The sequence below is a fragment of the Camellia sinensis genome, chromosome 14 (assembly GCF_055761805.1).
Source record: "Camellia sinensis isolate YWXY chromosome 14, ASM5576180v1, whole genome shotgun sequence".
In the NCBI taxonomy this organism is placed as follows: Eukaryota; Viridiplantae; Streptophyta; class Magnoliopsida; order Ericales; family Theaceae; genus Camellia; species Camellia sinensis.
This window is the reverse complement of record NC_138974.1, coordinates 121786549-121807033: the sequence shown is the minus strand read 5'-3', so window position 1 is coordinate 121807033 and position 20485 is coordinate 121786549.

Here is a 20485-nt window from a genome sequence, read left to right as displayed (position 1 = left end):
CATCCCAATGGGTGTCTTATAAGCAGTGCAATAGGCCCATAATGCATTAATCAAACGCTTTGACCAGTCTTTTCAATCTGACCTAACCATTTTCTCTATAATGTGATTCACCTCCCTATTGGATACCTTTACTTGGCCACTAGTTTGAGGGTGGTATGGAGTGCCAACTTTATGTGTAATGGAGTATTTCTTAACTATTGACTCAAAGAACAGGTTACAAAAATGTGTACCCTGATCACTTATTATGGCCCTAGGAAACCTAAAACGACTGAAGATGTTTTCATGCAAAAACTTTATCACTACTTTATAGTCGTTTGTTCGGGTAGCTATCGCCTCCACTCATTTAGAGACATAATCTACTACCAAGAGAATGTACTCAAACTCGAATGATGACGGGAAAGGGCTCATAAAATCAATACCAAAATATCAAAATTTTCTACCACAAGAATAGGGGCATTGGCATCATATCATAACGAGACACCGAACCCATTTGATGACAACGCAAACAAGTTCTACAAAATTGATGGGGATCTTTAAAAATGGTGGGCTAATGAAACCCGCTTTGTAAAACTTTGGCGGTTCTTTTATGCCTACTAAAATGACCGTCACATGCAGAAGAATGACAAAATGTAAGAATGCTATATACCTCACTCTCCTGCACACACCGCCGGATCACTTGATCGGAGCAATATTTAAACAACTCCAAATCCTTCCCAAAATAATACTTGACTTGTGAAAAGAATCAGTCTTTGTCTTGCTTAGACCAATTTTTACGAATTTGCCCAATGGTCGAGTAATTCACAATATGAGCAAACCACGAGGGGTTCGCCCGTGACACCACAAGAAGTTGTTCATCCGAGAACGAATCATGCAAAGTTAAAGGGTCACTGGTGTACTCAACAAGGACTCGGGTGAGGCGATCCACCACCACATTCTCAGATCCCTTCTTGTCTCGGATCTCTAAGTCAAATTCCTGAAGCAATAAAATCCATCTAACCAACCTAGGTTTGGTCACTTTCTTTGATAATAGGTACTGCAAAACGGCGTGATTAGTGAAGACTATGACTTCGGAACCTAGGACATAGGACTGGAATATATCTAAGGCCAAAACCATGGCTAGCAACTCTTTCTCGATGGTAATGTTGTTCAATTGTGCATTCGAGAGAGTGCAACTAGCATAATAAATAGCATAGGGTGCTCTATTCACCCTTTGGCCCAACACAGCCCCGACAACATAGTCCGAGGCATCGCATATGATTTCAAAAGGGAGCAACCAATCTGGTGATTTCATGATTGGGGTGGTAGTAAGGGCGCTCAAAGTGTTTCAAAACCTTTCAAACATGCATCATCAAAGATAAAAGGTGCGTCTTTAGCAAGTAAACTACACAAAGGACGGGATATTTTGCTAAAGTCTTTGATGAATCGACGGTAAAAACCTACATGCCCTAGGAAAGACCAAACTTGACGCATAGAAATGGGTGGAGAAAGGCCTGCAATGAGGTCAACCTTAGCTTTGTCTACCTTTATACCTTGAGACGACACAATGTGTCCCACACTATACCCTCACAAACCATAAAATGGCTCTTCTCCCAACTCAAAATCAAGTTTGCCTCAATACATCATTCCAACACTCTAGTCAAATTTCTAAGGCATTCCTTAAAAGACGGTCCAAACACCAAGAAATTATCCGTGAAAACCTCTAAAAATTTCTCCACCATATCGGAGAAAATGGCCATCATACACCATTAAAAATTTGTTGGTGCATTACATAGCCCAGAGGGCATGCACCTATAAACAAAAGTGCCAAAAGGGCAAGTGAATGTGACCTTTTCTTGGTCAGCGAGGTATACCGGAACTTGATTATACCTTGACTAACCATCGAGAAAACAATAGAAGCCATGCCCGCTAACCTCTCCAGAATTTGGTCAACAAATGGCAATGGAAAATGGTCCTTCCTAGTCATGGAATTCAATCTCCTATAATCAATGCACACTCGCCACCCAGTATTGGTTCGTGTGTGAACTAACTCTTTCACGACCCGAACCTGCCTCCATGGGTTAAGGACGTAACCGGCCAGTAATCCTAAGATTACCTACGGCCTCAAACCCAAACAGACTTAACACATCAGAGTAAAGGAGGCCAAAAGGGAAGCAAAATTTAAAACTTTGTCCATAGAGCGGTGCTTGCATGGCACATCAAAACAAACCATACATATGTACGTTAATAACTCACAACAGAAACATAGTGACATAGGTTCTGTACAGACAGGATCATCGAAAACTAAGTCAACCCATAAACACTATAGGCAGACATATACAAAAACTTCGCCAACATGACAACATAGAACAAAATGACAAAAAGGCGAAGGCGGGTCTCGTGCGTGAGACACAAGGGCTGACTTTCCCAAAACCTCTGTTGTTCCACATAGACTTCACTAGGGCTGGGTTTGGACTTCTCTGGGCTCACCTACAAATACATGAATGAGCGTGAGCGATAGCCTAGTGAATAATATTAAACAAGGAATATACATTGAAACAATATACATCAAACGGCCTTGGGCCCAGTTTACATTTTAACTAGTATATACATACATGGACACATGTAAGTTAAGTAACTAAGGTTCCAAACACATTATATGGCCTCGGGCCCAATTCATTCGTTTCATTGTCAAACTATTACTCGTGTCAAACTGGTCTTTAGCCTTTTCAAACTTTCATATCAAACTGGCCCTTAGGCCTATTTACACTTTCGTGTCGAAACGACCTCTAGCCCATTCATTCATGTCTTGTCAAAACGACCTTCGGTCCATTCATTTATGTCAAAACGACCTTCGGTCTATTCATTTGTGCCAAAACGACCTTCGGTCCATTCATTTGTGTCAAAACGGCCTTCGGCCCAATCGTTTGTGTCAAAACGGCCTTCGGCCCAATCATTCATGTCAAAACAGCCTTCGGCCCAATCATTTATGTCAAAACAGCCTTCGGCCCATTTATTTCTATCGAAATGACCTTCGGTCCATTCATTTCTGTCAAAACGACCTTCGGTCCATTTTCTTACGTCAAAACGGCCTTCGGCCCATATATTCGTGTCAAAACGGCCTTCGGCCCACTCATTCATTTCAAAACGACCTTAGGTCCAATTATTCATATCGAAACGACCTTCGGTCCATTCATTCGTTCATGTCAGACTTTTGTCCACAATCCCAATTAGCAACTCATAAAGCTTATAAGGGAATAAACAGTTGGACATTGCTAAACTTTCAAATATCAATATTACTCACAGTGATCGGCTTGCAGATTTGTCCTGGAGCTTGACCCTACACATTTCATGAACACAAAAGGGTCACTAACAGTTCAATCCGTTCTTAAATTCACATATTCCTCTTTAGGCTTTATTCTTATCTCATTAACTCATTTACAATGTTTAACACATGCCTAAGAGTGATTACAAGTGAAAGAGAACGGAAAACGAAACATAGAACGCATGAACAAAATTTCAGAAAACAGGGTCCCCGCTCGAGCGTGGACTTACCCGCTTGAGCGGACCCAAGAGGCCTGCAAAAGTACTGGTTACTTCAAAATTACGCTCAAGCGTGAGTTAGGGCGCTCGAGCAGAAGGCCTGTCTACAAAAGCTCCCCGCTCGAGCGTGAAGTATCCCGCTCGAGCGGACATCCAACTCTGCAAAAAGTGCTGGGAGCACAATTTTCCCGCTTGAGCGGCACTTCACCCGCTCGAGCGAACATCAAAAATCTGGGTTTTCCAGATTGAGTTCTTGAGCTCCAATTCGATGTTCAACCAATAAATCATGCATGTCATGGCTCAATTCTCAAATATAAGTATACTAATATGATGTAAATCCCAAATGTCCACCCAATGGAGCTCAATTCACAATTAATTCACATGCATGCCCCAATCTCCCATCAAACTCATTCTAACATAACAAATTCATACATTCAAGCTCATATCTTCATAATTTGTACATGCATGTGATGTCTAGATCCCATTCTCAACTTAGATGATACCAATGGTGATTATACACGAGCTTCAACTACAAATTTACATGGACCATACCCCTTTGAGCTCAAACATGCAACATTCAAAGCAATTACACACACATTGTGTTCAAATATGGAAATTCATAACAATTTCCTACATGCATGTGTTCTAAGACTTCAAATTTAACAAAACCAACTGAATTCATGTTCTTTAACATTTTTCAACTTTGAACTTACAAATTACAAGCAAGAGTCCATGAATTCACTTACCTAAGAGCTTCAACACTCAAGCTCTAGCCAAATCTTGAGCTAGATCTTCAAGAGATTCAAGTCTTAAACCAAAATTGTACAACTCTCCCCTTTTCCTTCTATAGCCGACCCTCCCCTCTCTTGTCTTAGAGTTGAAATCAGCCCCATTTGAATGGAGAAAGGGGATTGAGTATAGAATGCCCATTTAAAATAAGTCCCACTAGCCCAAAAATATAAATATCAAATAATTGGGCACTAAACCATTAATTAAATCAATTTAATCTGACTCGAATCAATTTTCAATTAAATTCCACCGTAGGCTCTAAAAATTATGCCAACCACAAAGGCGTAGTCAATTTTGGGTTCTGTGGCCGATAGGGCCCTCAATTTAATTCCCAAAGTAGATTATTCAAACAGATATTCCTACGGTGAACAGATGGAACTTCGAAATCACATATATTCACAAAATGGCACATAAAATCATATTAAACACATCATCACATCATATTAAGGACCAATTAACATATTACGGAATAGGGGTATTACAAACTCTCCTTGCTCATTCTCCACAATAGTGATGCCCGATTTCTTGGGTGGCACTTGTGTAGAACTCACCCACTTGCTATTCGAGACAGGGTATATAATACTCGCATCTAACAAGTTCAACACCTCCTTTTTTACTACCTCTTTCATGTTGGGGTTAAGCCTCTGTTGCATTTCACGAGAAAGTTTGGCATCCTCCTCTAGATGTATATAATGCATGCACACAGAGGGATCTATCGCTCTCAAATCAGCCACCAACCACCCTATAGCACTCCGATGTACCACGAGAACACTCATTAATTGACTTTCCTACTCTACAGTTAAGTTAGATGCAATTATGACCGGTAAAGTATCCTGAGGCCCTAAAAATACATACTTAAGTGTGGCTGGGAGTGGCTTCAACTCAAGTGTAGGTGGTGTGACTAAGGATGGTATGGCAGGCTCTTTAGACAAAAGAGGAAGGGATTTAAACCAGGCTTTCCACGGAGGAAAATCCAGTGTAGAAGAAGAATCAAGTAAGGCATTCACCTCCTCGACTAACCTGTCAAGATTAAAAATTTCAAACCCTAAATGAGCTAAACAAACCTCTAAAGGGTCCTCTGCGAGAATGGAGGGTAAGGCCTCCTCTACTATCTTGCCCACAACATCTACAAATAAGCACTCCTCTATTTCAAGGGGCTGTTGGGATGCTTGGAAAACATTGATTTTCAATTGCATATTCCCAAATGAAACATCCATAACCCTGGTATGACAATTAATACATACATTAGTCGTAGCCAAGAAAGGTTGACCTTAGATCACGGGGATTTGTTTTTTAGAGCTAGCTACTAGTTCCATATCTAAAGCCCCAAAGTCAATAGGAAAATAAAACCTATTGACCTTTACTAGAACATCCTCAATCGTGCCATATGGCACCTTGAGGGATTGGTCAGCTAATTAGATTGTGACAGCAGTGAGCTTCAACTAGCCAAGCCCGAATTCCTCGTACACATAGTACGACAACAAATTGACACTAGCCCCTATATCTAACAAGGCCCTATCAATGAAATGGTCCCCTATAATGCACGCAATGATTGGGGCACCCAGGTTTTTAAGCTTAGGGGGTGTATCACTCAATAAGATGGAACTTACTTACTCCGTGAGTACGACCTCTTGGGACATGTGTGTCCTAGATTTACATTTTTGCATACAAAGGTCCTTCAAAAATTTAGCATAAGAGGATACTTGCTTAATCGCCTCCAATAGGGGGAGGTTGATTTTAACTTGTTTAAAAACTTCCATCATTGCTTCTATGGATGCCGCCTTCTTATTAAAAGGGGATAGTGTATCAAGGCATTGGGGAAAGGGTGCCTTAGGCACATATGGTGCCTTAGACTCGTGTGAAGTAATAGGGACTAAGTCATCCCCCTTATGTGTTTCTCCCTCACCCTTATTCTCATTGGGTTTACCACTGTTGTAACCTTTTTTAGCCCTAGTCACATCAGACGCAACTGGTCGAGGCTCTAACTCCTTCCCACTTCTTAAAATGATCACCGCTTGCACCTGTTCATGGTGTTTTCCATTCCCAATCAACCCCTTTGCCCCATATTGACCCTTAGGGTTAGCCACAGTCTAACTCGATAATTTTCCCTCCTCTCTCTTATTCATGTTATTAGCCATTTGACCTAATCAGGCCTCTAGCTTGGCAATGAAGTGAGTATGGGAGTGAACTACTGGTGCTAACCCCTTAAGCTTTGAGAGAACTTCCAACCCCTGAGTCTCAAAGGTCGAGTTACCTTGAGGAACAGGTGAGGGTTGTGGTTACTGGTAAGGTTGTGGTGGTCGGTAAGAAGATTGGTTGGTAAAATTATTGAAATTCTGCCTCGGTAGTGGAGGATTGTAAGAAGTTCCTTGTGAAAGAGGTCTCCAAGAAAAATTAGGATAATTTCTCCATCCCGAGTTATATGTGTTGGAATATGGATCAATACCCGATTTGGAGAATCCTTGAGCTGCATTCACATGCTCTTGGACTAATTTTGAAAATTGTGATGCTAAAGGACACTCACTCAAGTCATGAGCAGGGCTTGCACAAATAGCACATGCCTCGTGAAATTGAGGCTGAACTTGCTGTGTAGGGGCATTTCCCGAAACTAATAATTGGTCCATTTTGCGAGACAATGCCTCCATTTGTTGGGCTAACTCTAGGTTTTTCCCTACCTCATAAATGCCCATCTTTTCGAGGCTCCAACTATAGGTTGCTGGACTTGCCGGGCTACGAAGGCCTGGTGAAGGGAATTATCACTTAGGTTCTTAAATAATTGTCATGCCTCGACGTCATTTTTTGACATGAATGTCCCACTACAAGAATAATCCACCATTTGGCGGTGAGCCATAATTGAGCCATTGTAAAAGGTCTGAACAAGTTGCCAATCAGGAGCTTGGTGGTGGGCGCATTATTGGAGAAGGTCAAGAAGTCTTTCCCATGTTTCATGAAATTGGTCGCCATCAATTTCAACAAAACTGGTGATGGCTTACCTAAGTTGGTTGGTCTTACCAATGGGAAAGTACTTCTTCAAAAACTTCTACTGTAATTGGTCCCATGTTATGACAGAATTAGTAGGTAAGGAGTTCAGCCAATGTTTGGCTTTGTCCTTCAGTGAAAACGGGAACAGTAGCAACATTAAGGCCTCATTGGTGAAATTCTGGATCCTCACTGTCGAGAAAATTTCCAAAAATTCATGCAGATGTTTGTAAGGGTCATCTTGAGCTAGTCCATGGAATGATGGGAGCATTTGGATAGTGCTGAACTTAATCTCATAAAAAGCAGTGGTGGCGTCAAGTAAATGAATGCATGATTGTGATGTATATGTAATGGGTATAAAGTAATCCTTAAGGGTCCGATTGGGCCTATTTGGGACATTCGAGTTCGCCATCTCTAACGATTCGAAGTATGGATATGGATAGTCAAGCCTAGGAACATGGGAAGAGGCTCTAAGGTTCCTAAGAGTCCTTTCTAGTTCAAGGTCCAAACTTCATAATTCAGGGCGACAAGAACAGCGCCCGTGCATTAGGGGTGTAATTTTGGCCCGTGGCCCGCGGGCGGCCCAAGGTGGGCCTGGCCCGTTAAGGCCCGTTTAGGCCCTAGCCCAAGTGCAACCTGAGGCCTTGGGCCAGGGCCTGGGCCATCGTTTTAAAGCCCGTCCCAAGGCCCGGCCCACCTGATGCCCATTGTTTATTTTAATGGAAAATAATAAAATTTTGGTGGAAAAAATAAAAAAAATAAAAAAAATTGTTTAGGCCTGCCCAAAGCTCGAGCCCAGGCCCAAGCCCAGGGGCTTGGCCCGAAGGTCGACCCACTGGCTCGCCCAAAGCCCGAATACCCCTGGGCCTGGGCCTAATTTTCTAGCCCGGCTCAATTTTTTGGCAGGAGCCCGCAAGGCCTAACGTGGGCCCAGCCTGGCCTAAGCCCGGATGGGCCGGGCCGGGCCAGGCCAAAATTACACCCCTACCGTGCATACACCACTCACATACACACACACACACACACACACACTAAGTTCTGACTCTTGTGCACTAAGTTATGAAAGCAAAATACCAAAGGAGAAAATACTCACAGTGGTTTAACAAAAATGCTTTACTCGACTTGCCGGTGCTTAACGTGTAGACCGTTGTCTGCAATCTCCACTTGAGCTCTCTATTTTTAGCACTTTGGTTCTTTTCTTGCGAGTATTTTATTTATTTATTTATTTTGGTGCACTTTGGTGATGCAATTTGTTTTTAAAGCTCGGTTGCGCTCTGTTCGTACTTTAGTGATAGCTCCACTTGCAAAAACTCTGCACACTTAGCAACATGAAAGCATAAAATCCTAAACTAAAATTTAAAATAAGAATATAACTTTTAATTTAATTAATTTTGCCAGAAGTCCCCGCAACGGCGCCAAAATTTGATGGGTCATTTTGCACACCAAAAATAAACACTAAACTATACCAAATTCCTTAGAATAATGGTAAGTCTAGGTATCAATCCATAAGGACAAATGTGAAATTAAACTAATTTAATTGTTAAATTCCTAAATTGATTTTGGTCGAAGAGATGATTTATTCATAAACTAATCTAATAGCAAATAAAACAAACTAAGAAATTAAACTATCAATTAAAAATGAAATTGGGATTATTGATTGTTGGAAAAACCTAGGGTAATGAATTCACCACTAGTTACATAAATAAGGTTTCAATTTGAAAATCAATTATGTTATGGTTCGAACCAAATAATACTTTGCAACTACAAGCTCGAAGCATTGATCAAGAGAATTAAAACGTTCAATGTATAAGCATGAACCATCTCAAGTTGTATGAGTCGTTCGCTCTAAACTAGGGTAGCAACACAACTCGTCCCTCGTAGTATGACTCGTCTCATACCTTGAACATGAAAGAATAGAAAACCATTGCATAGAAAGCATTCAACAATCATAGAAAGCAAAATACTTGAAGAAATAATGGAAAATATATTTGAAAACTTATTGAATACCATACAACTGTTCAAACCATTACATAAAAGAAAACCAAAAAGAAAACCATACTTAGGGTTTTATCAAAGCGTGCGGTGAGGTGGTAGGCCAGGAATTTTCACTACTCGCACGGGGAATCTGCTTTTGCGCCACTTTTTGCTTGAATTTGCATGTTGCTTGCCAAATCTGTACAAGTGCACAAAACACATCATCTCCACCAAATAAACAAAATTCAAAGACTATAAATGTAACTTAAGGGGCCTTAATGTGGTACCTTTCGACCTGTATCAGTCATCTTATCTTTCCAATGGCTATTGTTATTTCCATCAAACATGAGTGTCGTATTGGTGGCTTGACCTTCAATAGTGCTAGTACTAGCTATGGTTACCATGGATCGAAAACTGTTAGATGGATAAATCTAAGTAAGAGTCTAGGCTCTGTTACCAATTGTTACCCAAAAAGCAACCTAAGAGGTGAGGTGAATTAGGTTTCTACATATTAAAAATAATATTACCCCAATAAAAATTACAATCAGTATAACAGATTAATGGATGATGAAGAATAGATGATTAATAAGGACGAACAAGCACAATGATGAAATATCAGTGAAGTAGAACTAAATAATAAATATAGTGAATGTTTTTTCTTGACTTAACAGATTATGAGATAGATGAATTAGCAAAGGATTTAGTTAACACAGTTAAGAAATTAATAAAGTTAATAGAAAGTTATATAATTGTCACGCCCCAAACCCGCCCCTAAAGTTTGGGCATGACCACGTCAGAAACAGACATAATAATCGACATATGTAACATATGGGGCCTGAACGGAAGCACCTGATAACACAAAAATCTATTCCATTGAGCTAATACTATTATGCCAGGATCACAAACATCACATTAGGTAAATAATATATAGAGAACACACACACCCGAGCTTCAGTCACATACATGCACATACTTGGAACCAACCCCACAATTGGGCGTATAATAAAAACATTAATGAAGAACGGGTTATATACATTCAACCATAGATAGACAACCGAAGCAATAACCAAAACATAGCAAAACTTTACAAAATGCACGGGCTTCATCTATGTGCCTGGACACCCTGAGGTTGACAAGACAGAGACAAGGCTTAAGGGTTAGGATCGGCCTCCCGGTTAATTACCTACAAAAACAGACAAAATACAAAGTGAGCGAAACTCAGTGAATAATAGTATATAAATAATGTAATGGTTAATTTGAATAATAAAGCATAACTGTAGAGATATATGATTAACTTCTTTCTGTAATTATTTTCAGAACAACCATGGGTTCAGTTTGCTTAACAGAGTAGCTTTAAGCTCAGTGAGGTACAGAACGGCCATAGGCCTAACAGATACAGAACAGCCATAGGGCCAGAAATATCAGAACGACCATCAGCCCAGAAATAACAGAACGGCCATCGGCCCAGAAATAACAAAACAGCCATCGGCCCAGAAATAACAGAACAGCCATTGGCCCAGAAATAACAGAATAGTCATCAGCCTAGAAATAACAGAATGGATTTAAGCCCAGTTCATATATTTATGGACTCAAAAGGTGGCTCGCACGGATTCTAGAGGTGGCTCCCACCAAAGTGTAGCACTTAGTTCCATACAGCACTTTGTTCCATACCAGAAATCAATAAGTCTCATCATGTCATAATGTAAACGAAATGAACATCATAATGGAATAACCACATATATCATCAGAACAGACTAGTCTTATAGTCATACAGAGGCACACGGTTTCTTTTTATCATTCAAATGAGTTAGCATAATTAAGTTACATTTCACTGGTTTCTAACAGCAACCATTAACAGATTGGGCAATTCCAAAGGTACATAAATACTGTAGTTTCATAATGTACCCACATTTCACTTGTTCATCATGAATTAATGCCACTAACTTGTAGATAACAGAATGTGCATATTGATTATCAGCATAGTTGTCTCGTAAATAGCAGAACATAAACATTAACGAGGATCAAGAGCGAATGTACCATTATTAGAGGGCATACATGCCATTCCATTGCATTTCATGAGGATAGAACACTTCACATTCTAACGTGGGTTATATGATAACATTAGACCTTTGCATTTATGTCATAGGATCTGAACGATCTCAAGTTCATGTGTCATATAACAGAATAATCTTGATTCATTAGTGGCAACCCAGAATGATCTTAAATGCACCCATTTTTCATCATTCTAAGATGAACATAAATTCCCTTTATTCTTAAAAGACGACATAGTTCGTTTATAGATAACATAGAGTTAATGTTTGTTATTGACAGAACAAAATGATTCCAAAGTTATACCGACGTATGTAAGTCTTTCAACATTCACATTGATTTCCAGCTAACATAACTGTTAGTGTAATCACTTGCAAGGATAAGATGTTAGTAACAACCGTACTATTACTCACAGTGGTAGGTCCCTGATAGCGGTGGAACGATGTCCTCGTCTTGACCTACAAACACAATGCACATAACAGATTATGAGAATAAAACCAATCTCTTTTTATTCCCCACTCAATAGCTATGGCGGTTCTAGACTCATTAGTTCTCCATAGGTTATAATCCATGCCTCATAAGATAGGAGGAATCGATAGGAGAAAGGTTCAGATGAAGAAACGGTACAAATCGGTAAATAGAAAGTGAACAATCACCACTAATTTGAGCATAACTATTTCTGTATTTAAAATTTGGGAGTGAGACCACCACCATTGGAAACTAGACGTCTGGGGCTTCATTTTAGGCTCAAGAATCACTCAAAACGGAGTCCGGATGCAAACGATATGCTTGTTCCAAGTTACCTAGTGTATGCTGAAACAGGGGTGGCCGCTCGTGCGGCCCAATTCCACTCGAGCAGAAGAACCCGGCCACTCAAGCGCCCAAAAACAGAATGAAAACCCCTTTTTTTTCCCTTCATGTCCGCTCGTGCGATGCTCGTGGCGGCTCGTGCGGTCTGGGCAAAGAAATCAGTCCGAAAATAGCTCTTTGATTTGGAACTTCTCATTTCAAACCCAAACTTCAATTTCATGTAATTCCAAGCTTAAAACCCTTTAATACATGATAAATTCTACATTCTTGGCTTCCATTAAGCATCATAATCTCAAAATACTACCCAATTCCCAAGCACAAAACAAGGGTAAAAATTAAAACACCAAAAGCATAAAATAGCCATGATTTGGGATTCAAGCTCACTTCCACAATCAACCTCAAGATAAACCAACATAAAGAATTTAATTCTTCAATTAAACAACTCTTAAGGAATCAAGGTTCACTTCATGAAAAGAGTTCATCTAAACTTATATCTCTCAATCCCAACTCAATTAGTTGATTTCTCTTCATTTTAGATCATGAATTTAAATTAATAATAGATCAATCTTGAGGGGTTAAGTTGATTTCACATACCAATCTCTTGAAGTTTACTTTAATTCCATCAATTTCCCCATCTTTCCTCTTTATTCTCAAGCTCTTCCTTCCTTCTTCTCCTTGAGTTCTCTTTCTCTCCCTCTCTCACGTGGCTCCCCCTTTCCTCTAGATATTTTTTTGATTCTAGGAGATGAGTCCATCCACTCATAAGGCACCCATTATATAAATATACACACACACACCAATATAACACAATAGGGAGAGCCAAACGTGGCCTTACGAAGCGTACGGAATCAAATTTCAATCAAACTTTCCAGATAACTCTAAAAATTATGCTGATCATAAATGTGTCCCATGTTCGGGTTTCTAAAGCCTCTAAGGCCTTCAATTTACAGTATAAAGTTAACCACCCAAATGTGCATTAACGACTCAGACAACTAGCTTTCCAATTAATTTTCCCAAATAGTTCCGAAAATTTCCATTAACATATCCAAGTACTTAATTTTGATTTTTGAACCCATATAGGTCAGCATTTTCAATTTTAAATCCGTAACTCAACCGATAATGCTTCAATTCCAAAAGATATAATTAAATTAAAACACCTCATCTCATAGTTAAATACAAATGATTTCTTATACGCATTTTGGGGTCATTACAATAATAGTTTGATATAACAATCAAGTGAAGAGATTAGATGTTTAGCACAAAAACAACACCTACTATATATGCTAACATTGTGAGTATATGAGATAGATATAGCAATTAAGGAATTGAAGAGATATAAGAAGATAAGGCAAACATATTTATAGTGGTTTGACTTCAACCAAGCCTACATCCACTCCTCAACCTTTATTTAAGATTTTCCACTATCCTCTAGCTTCACAGGGGTGCTAGCAACCTCTTCACAAATGGAGCAATCCTCCATAGATTTTACATAAATTATACCAAGTCTGAAAACCCTTGCAATCCTTACGTGATTCACAATCACTCTCAAGGAATCAAGAAACCTAAGTGTACTACACTCTTACAAGATTGAAATGAAGGTGTTTTTGCTTTCAAAGAAAGCTACAAGAATAACCTCTCAAAGATAGATGTACAATATTAAAGCTCAGAGTTTTCTGTAAACCCTACACAGGTAAGATAAGCTTAAAGCTAAGGCTCTGTGTATGTTTTTTTCTAAGGAGAATGAAATCCCAGTTGAAGAACTCTTCAGAGAATCAGAGAGATGAAGAACGTGTGATTGATGAAGAATCAAAACGTGTATAGCACATTATATGTCTCTCTGGTTCAGTTGTTGACTGCTGCTAGTTCAAAGCTCTATATATAACAGTGTTAAGTGCTCTATTTGCTTTGATAATGCCCATTCTCTACTTCTCGTTGAAGAGATGGGTTGGTGATGGGTCATCTGATAAAAAACCTTTGTCTTCTTTTCTCAGCATATGTCTGATATATATAATTTCTCTGCACAGTGGACGTCTGCTCGGATGTCCCCAGTGAAGTTCTGTATCTATGGGTCATCCACCTAGATGTCCTCCCGAATGTTTGCCCAAATGTCCCATGAAGTTCTAGTTATTAAGGTTGTCATCTGCTGTCGTCGAGCATACTGCTGATCTAACGTTCGAAGCTAAACAAAACTGAAATGGAATGAAACTAGGCCGAAATGCCTTGACCGGTCGTCCTCCTGGATGTCCCCTCGGATGTCTGCTCGGTTATTCCTACCAGCCCAGAGCTATAGAAGAAAATCCCTGAAAATTGCCTTGGCCGATCGACTACCGTGAGTTAGTATGTTCTGATGCTCTGTCCTTGTTCTGGTGCACTAGTTTGGTACCTGTTTAAGACTCATTTTGAACTCAAGAAAGGCAAGATTAGGATATAAACATGGATGAAAATATGATGGAATAAATTATAAGAATTCAATATATTTTGCTCTTTCAACTAAATCAAAATAGTGTTAAAACAAAATAGAAACAATCGTCAAAATCAAATATATCTAACAAAATTCTATGTTTTATTTTTGTTTTTTTAAATTTAAGGACATTGTACAGTTCATCACCGTCGGACCTCTACTGGACTTCCGTTAGACAGTTATTGTAGGCTCACCAAAATGTTCAGCATCGCCGAAACGTTGCCAGAGTATCGCTAGACTATTTTGAACGTCACCGGAAGTTGCCAAAATGTTCAAAACATTGTTAAACATCAAGAATATCGTCGGAGGCTCGCTGAAAGAACATTGCCAAAACAAAAAATGGAGAAATTAGAGCAAAAAAATATAGCAAAAATTTGCTAATATTGACAAACTGAAAGGGAAAAAAATGTAACAAAAAGAAGAACAATAATGGGAAAAAAAAAGAAGTTGTTTTTCAATTTTTGTAGGGTTTAAACAAATAATCTCCTATATTGATCAAACTGAAAAACATGCTTTGAAACTATGAAATTTTTACAGTTTCAAAGCGTGATTCTATTAAACATTTCTCTTTATTAATCAAACTAGAAAACATGTTATGAAATTGCAAAATTTTACAAGAAAAACATGTTATGAAACTGTAAAATTTCACAATTTTAAAGCATAATTCAGTTTAGCAATTGAAAAATTGAAACTGAAAAATTGTTCAATTTTTATTGCCCATAACTAAAACTTAAAAAAAAAAAAAAAAATATTGTTTAGAACTTGAAAATTTTCTCCATTAAAACAGGAAAAGAGAAGTATGTAATGTAGAAAAAGAAGAAAAACTAAGAGATCGAATAAAATAGATGGACATAAAGAAATGATTGTACTCCGACAACTATTTTTTGTTTAGATCTAGCCGGATATGATGTAGATCTACTCAGATCTACTTAAATTTGAACAATCTGATGAGTCTTGACTTATGATCTTGGCACCGGTTGCCTATGATGCTATCTAAAAATCTAAATCTGAGGCTTTCTTTCATGATTTTCATAGAAAAACATGCCAAAGAGAAGTCAAAAGAACTTGGAGTAGCCAATCCAAAATATGATCTAAGCCATCCATAACCATGCGAAAGAAGTTGGAAAGTGAAAGAGAAAAAGGTGAAAGGGGGATTAGAGAAGAAAGAGCCTAAACTTGAAGAATCTGTGGTAAAGATTTGCAAGCCTTGGGACTTTTGGGTCTACACAAAAAGTTATGGGACTAAATAGAGCACAAGTCCTTGAGCAGAACATTTGGCCTATTAGTTTTGCGAGTTCAAATGTTGTCGCTTAGAATTTGATATGTCTGTATTTCCTACTAACTATTAGAGATGACCATGGGCCGATGACTAACCCAACCTAGCTCAATATTTCGAGGTTTGGAGAAAATATTTAGCTCATAAAACCCAACTGAATTGAATTTTGAACCAATTTAATTTTCTAACTAGACTTGGGATAAGATGTTTTAGCCCAACTCAATCCTACTCGCCCATTTATAAATAATTATTTTAATTTTGTATCATTTAGTTACAAAATAAACTAGAAAAATAATAAAAGAATATATATATATATATATATATCTTTGTATAGGTTAAATTATAATATTTGTTAAAAGATCATATTTATGTTACAATTGAATTTTGTTAATGTTCTAAATTTAAATAACTATTGAAACGATTAAAATAATTTAATAACGTTTCAAGAGGGGAAAAAACTAACTCATATTTATTTGAGGGTATGTGCGTGTGTGTTAAAAGCTAACTACACAACTGAATCGAATCCTCCAGTGTGTTAAAAGCTAACTACACAACCTAATTGAATCCTCTAGTGTGTTAAAAGCTAACTATACAACCGGATTGAATCCTCCACAGAGATTCAAGGATAAAAGCTGAAGAACACGCACACTACATGGAATCCAAAACCTGAAACAAGCAACAAAAGAACTAAACTGATGGCTTCCAACCGGGAGGGCACTTCGACGATCTAGTCAATAACAATATCTCACAAGATAAATTGACAGAGTTACAACTCAAGCATAAACTATAATGGCCTAGGTTGAGACCCAATCTTTTTGTACTCCTTGGTTCTGAGTTTTGCATTTATTGGTGTTGTTGACATATGTTCTAGTAAAATGTAATCTTTGAGTTGTGAATTAAATCTATAGGTTATGTTTTGAAATAGGTTGGGTATAGTATTGCTGGAGAGGTTTTAGCTATTTGTTCTTTGGTTTGCTCAGGCAGCGGCTTGGTCGCTCGAGTGGTCTTTCGTTTCTTCCATATTTTGAGTTTCCAGTCTGAACTTCTAGAAGTAGGGCTTTCTTCATTCAAGTGGTGTTTTCGTCGCTTGAGCGGTTTATTTGCAATTTTTTCTTTTGAGAGTTTGTATTCCGTACTTGAGCGATATTCTGGTTATTCGAGCTATATGTTCTGCGAAAATTATCTTTTAGGAGTTTGGTTTATTTGCTCGAACCTAGTTTTGGTTGCTTGAGCGATATGTTGTGTCTGACGCTCAAGCAGTGTTTTGTTCGCTCAAGTGGTCTGTTTGTATAAAGCTGAGGGGAAAGTCACTTTTCACTCACTTTTTTCATCCCTTTCTATCTCTCTCTCTCTCTCTCTCTCTCTCTCTCTCTCTCTACAAATATCTAAAACTCAATTTCTCTCATCTCTCTATAAATCCCTTTTAGAAAGCTTCTGATCTACTTCAATCCATAAATCTCACCACCTTAGTTCTTTGAGATTGAAGGTAGAGCTCGAGGAGGGGGTCGTTTTGATCGGAGAAGTTCGGATTTTCGTCTCCGTCAATTTTGGGCTTTGTTCCTCTCTTTTTTTGTTTTTGAGGAAGGGATTTCATTAATGTTTTGCATGATATTTAGCTTCGTTATGTGCTTCTTGGATAGAGTAGCACTTTGTTTGGGTTTGTTTTGGGTTTGAATGGATTTACAAAAGAGAGGTTTCGGAATTTGTCTCCTTAAAATATTGTCGGATTGTTTATAGTGATGGGTGGTGTTAAAATTTGATAGAAAATGTTTTCAAATGAGAAACCTATGTTGTTTTTGGGCATAATGTGTAACTAGTCAAATCAAATTCGATTATTTATTAGTAATCTTCTTGGCAAATTTGTGAGTTCGAGTATTGATTGGAGTTGAATTGGTATGAATTTCCAAATCAGGCCTCGTTTGGGAACGGGCTATTTTAGTAACTTTTTAACTAAAATATGAGGTAAAAAAACTAGTATGTTTGGGATGACTTTTTGACTTTTTACGAAAAGATGTGCAAAAAATAGAGAGAAAATGAAATTTTTGACTTTTTGGTATAAGTTGTTGGCTTTTTGATTTTTTTAATAACTTTTTGACTTTTAGGCTAAAATAGCCACTTGCCAAACGAGGCTCCAGTGTGAAAATAAATTATATTACTTTTCAATTTTGACTTCGTGAGGCCCACTTGGCAAATTTTTTGAGTTTTAATTATTCTTGGTCTTGAGTATTAAATGCAGATATAAATTTAAATTTTTGGGTCTTATCTGATTAGCCCATATTTAATCACTTTGGCTCATATTCAATTATGAAAATAGTGAGGACCATCTTGAGTCCATTTATAATTAATTCATACTCTCATCTCACTGAGTGAATTATTTTAAATTATTAAATTTCATTTTTTGGATCTAATTGATTGAACAACGACTCATTTGTAACTACCAATTATTATTTATTTTATTACCATGATAGAGTTACGAATATTTATGGTACATACCACCCAATGAAAATTTTATATTTATGGTAAGAAATAAAGATTATATTATCTTATGATCAAAATTATAAAATCTTATGATATTATTATATATTGTCCTTTTGTGATATTCAAACATATATGTACATAAAGATATCCATCTATTTGTATGTTAAAAAAAAATTAGAATTTAAACAAAGGAGGCAACCCTCATGGGCGCTGCCCCCTTTTTTCCTTTCCTCACTTCTTTCTCGTTTCTTCATTGTTCTTGACAGAGAGGTTTCTCTCTCTCTCTTGGCTCTCTCTCATTCTCTCTCTCTCTACTCTTTTTCTCTTTTCATTCTCTCTACTAAACCGACAAGTATTTTCTTTAATCCACATAAATTCATTAACATTTTGACCCTAGTGCCAAATCGGCGAGCATCTCGAGAAGAGCGTTTTGTCCGATGCAGATCAAAATCCAACAACGTTGAATTTTGGAGTTTTCATTCATTTTCTCTTCTTCAAGTTGAGGTAGGGATTTTCTTTGAGTTATATATTTATTTGTGCAAGTCTATGGTTATTTTGATATTGTTTGGAGTGTATTGAACTTAGGTTTGATTTTTGTGGGACTATGTTTTGATCAAAGAGGGGTTTTCTCAAATCTTTCTTCAGATTTTCTAATTTATGAACTGTGAGAATGTTTTGGGAGTTTCATAAGAAAAAACTTTTTTTTTTAAATGAGGAAACCCTAATTTTGTGAAAACCCTAGGCTTGAGAAAGTTGAGGAAAATGTTGTATCGATGAAAATATATGAGTTGTGTGATAGTTGGGGTTTCTAATTGCTTAAAATCTTTCAAGAAGAGAAACTCTATTTTTCTTTTGTGAAAACCTAGATTTTGGAAATTTGGAAAAAAAGTTGGGATTTTGTCAAATCATGAATTGTTGAGATCCATTTTTGAGAAATGATGAGGAAATTGTTATATTTACCCCTATTGTTAAAATCCCTTGTAGGAGAAAAAATTGATATTGGGAAAATAGTAAATAGTATATTGTTATACTTATCTTGAAAAGATAAACATTGGAAATGATGATTTTCATGTTGATATTTATTTGGTTTAAAGAGAAAATAAATGTATTTGATTATGTGTTTTTATCCATCTCTTGGATTATATATTGTGTATATATATATATATATATATTGAGTAGATATGTGGAACTTGATTACAATGGAATATTGTGTGGATGAAATGAGAAAGTATTGAGAAAATTTGACAAAGTTCAAGATATTAATATAGATATATGTTACATTGGAATTTCATTTCATGTTCATTGTTCTCTTTTGATCTGGCATTGTTAAGATCATTTTTTAAATGGAAATGGTTTTGTGGAACAAATGTTGTTATTGAACCGTTTTGGGGTAAATACGGTGGGAAATCTGATTAAGGGGTGTAGTTTGAGAATTAAGTTGGCTTGAGTGTCCTTGGTATAAGACCAAAAACATGCGTATGCGGGTACCTAAGCCCTTCGGTTAGAAGCTAGTGAGGTAGGATTTGGTAGTGCTTGATACGCCTACTTGAAGACACTAGCCCTAGGGATTTGCCTGAGTCATATTTACCACCCTTTGTTGATATATGAAAATCAGTGGATTGATTATATTTTCGAACGAGCATTGTACATGAGATTTTCAAAAGAGAAAAACTATTTTGAGCATGGCATGACATGTGCATCTATCTCATGAGATTGTATAAAATTTATATACATTGTTAAGAATTATTTATTGGGCTTTGTGCTCACCTTTAGTGGATTTGTTGCAGTAAAGCTATTGTAATCCTGACAAACTAGAGGCGTAGAGAATTGTTTTGGGAGCACGAGGCTTTTATCTCTCAGTGTTGTTATGTTGATAAGCCAAGGGCTATATTTGTATGGGTTATAAAGCCATTTACCGGTAACCAGGCTTAAGACTAGGAATGTGTAGCCTATGGGGGTATGATTTTGTGTTTTAATTTCTGTTGAATCCTCATTACATGCTGCCAAATATTGTCTTAGAAATTATGGAAGTATAATGGCATGTGGAACCCTTACATTTCTTTAATAAATGTCATGAATATACATGTATGAGAAGATTGATTAGAAATTGTATGATTCTTTAATTGTAAAGGATTCATAATTAATGAGGA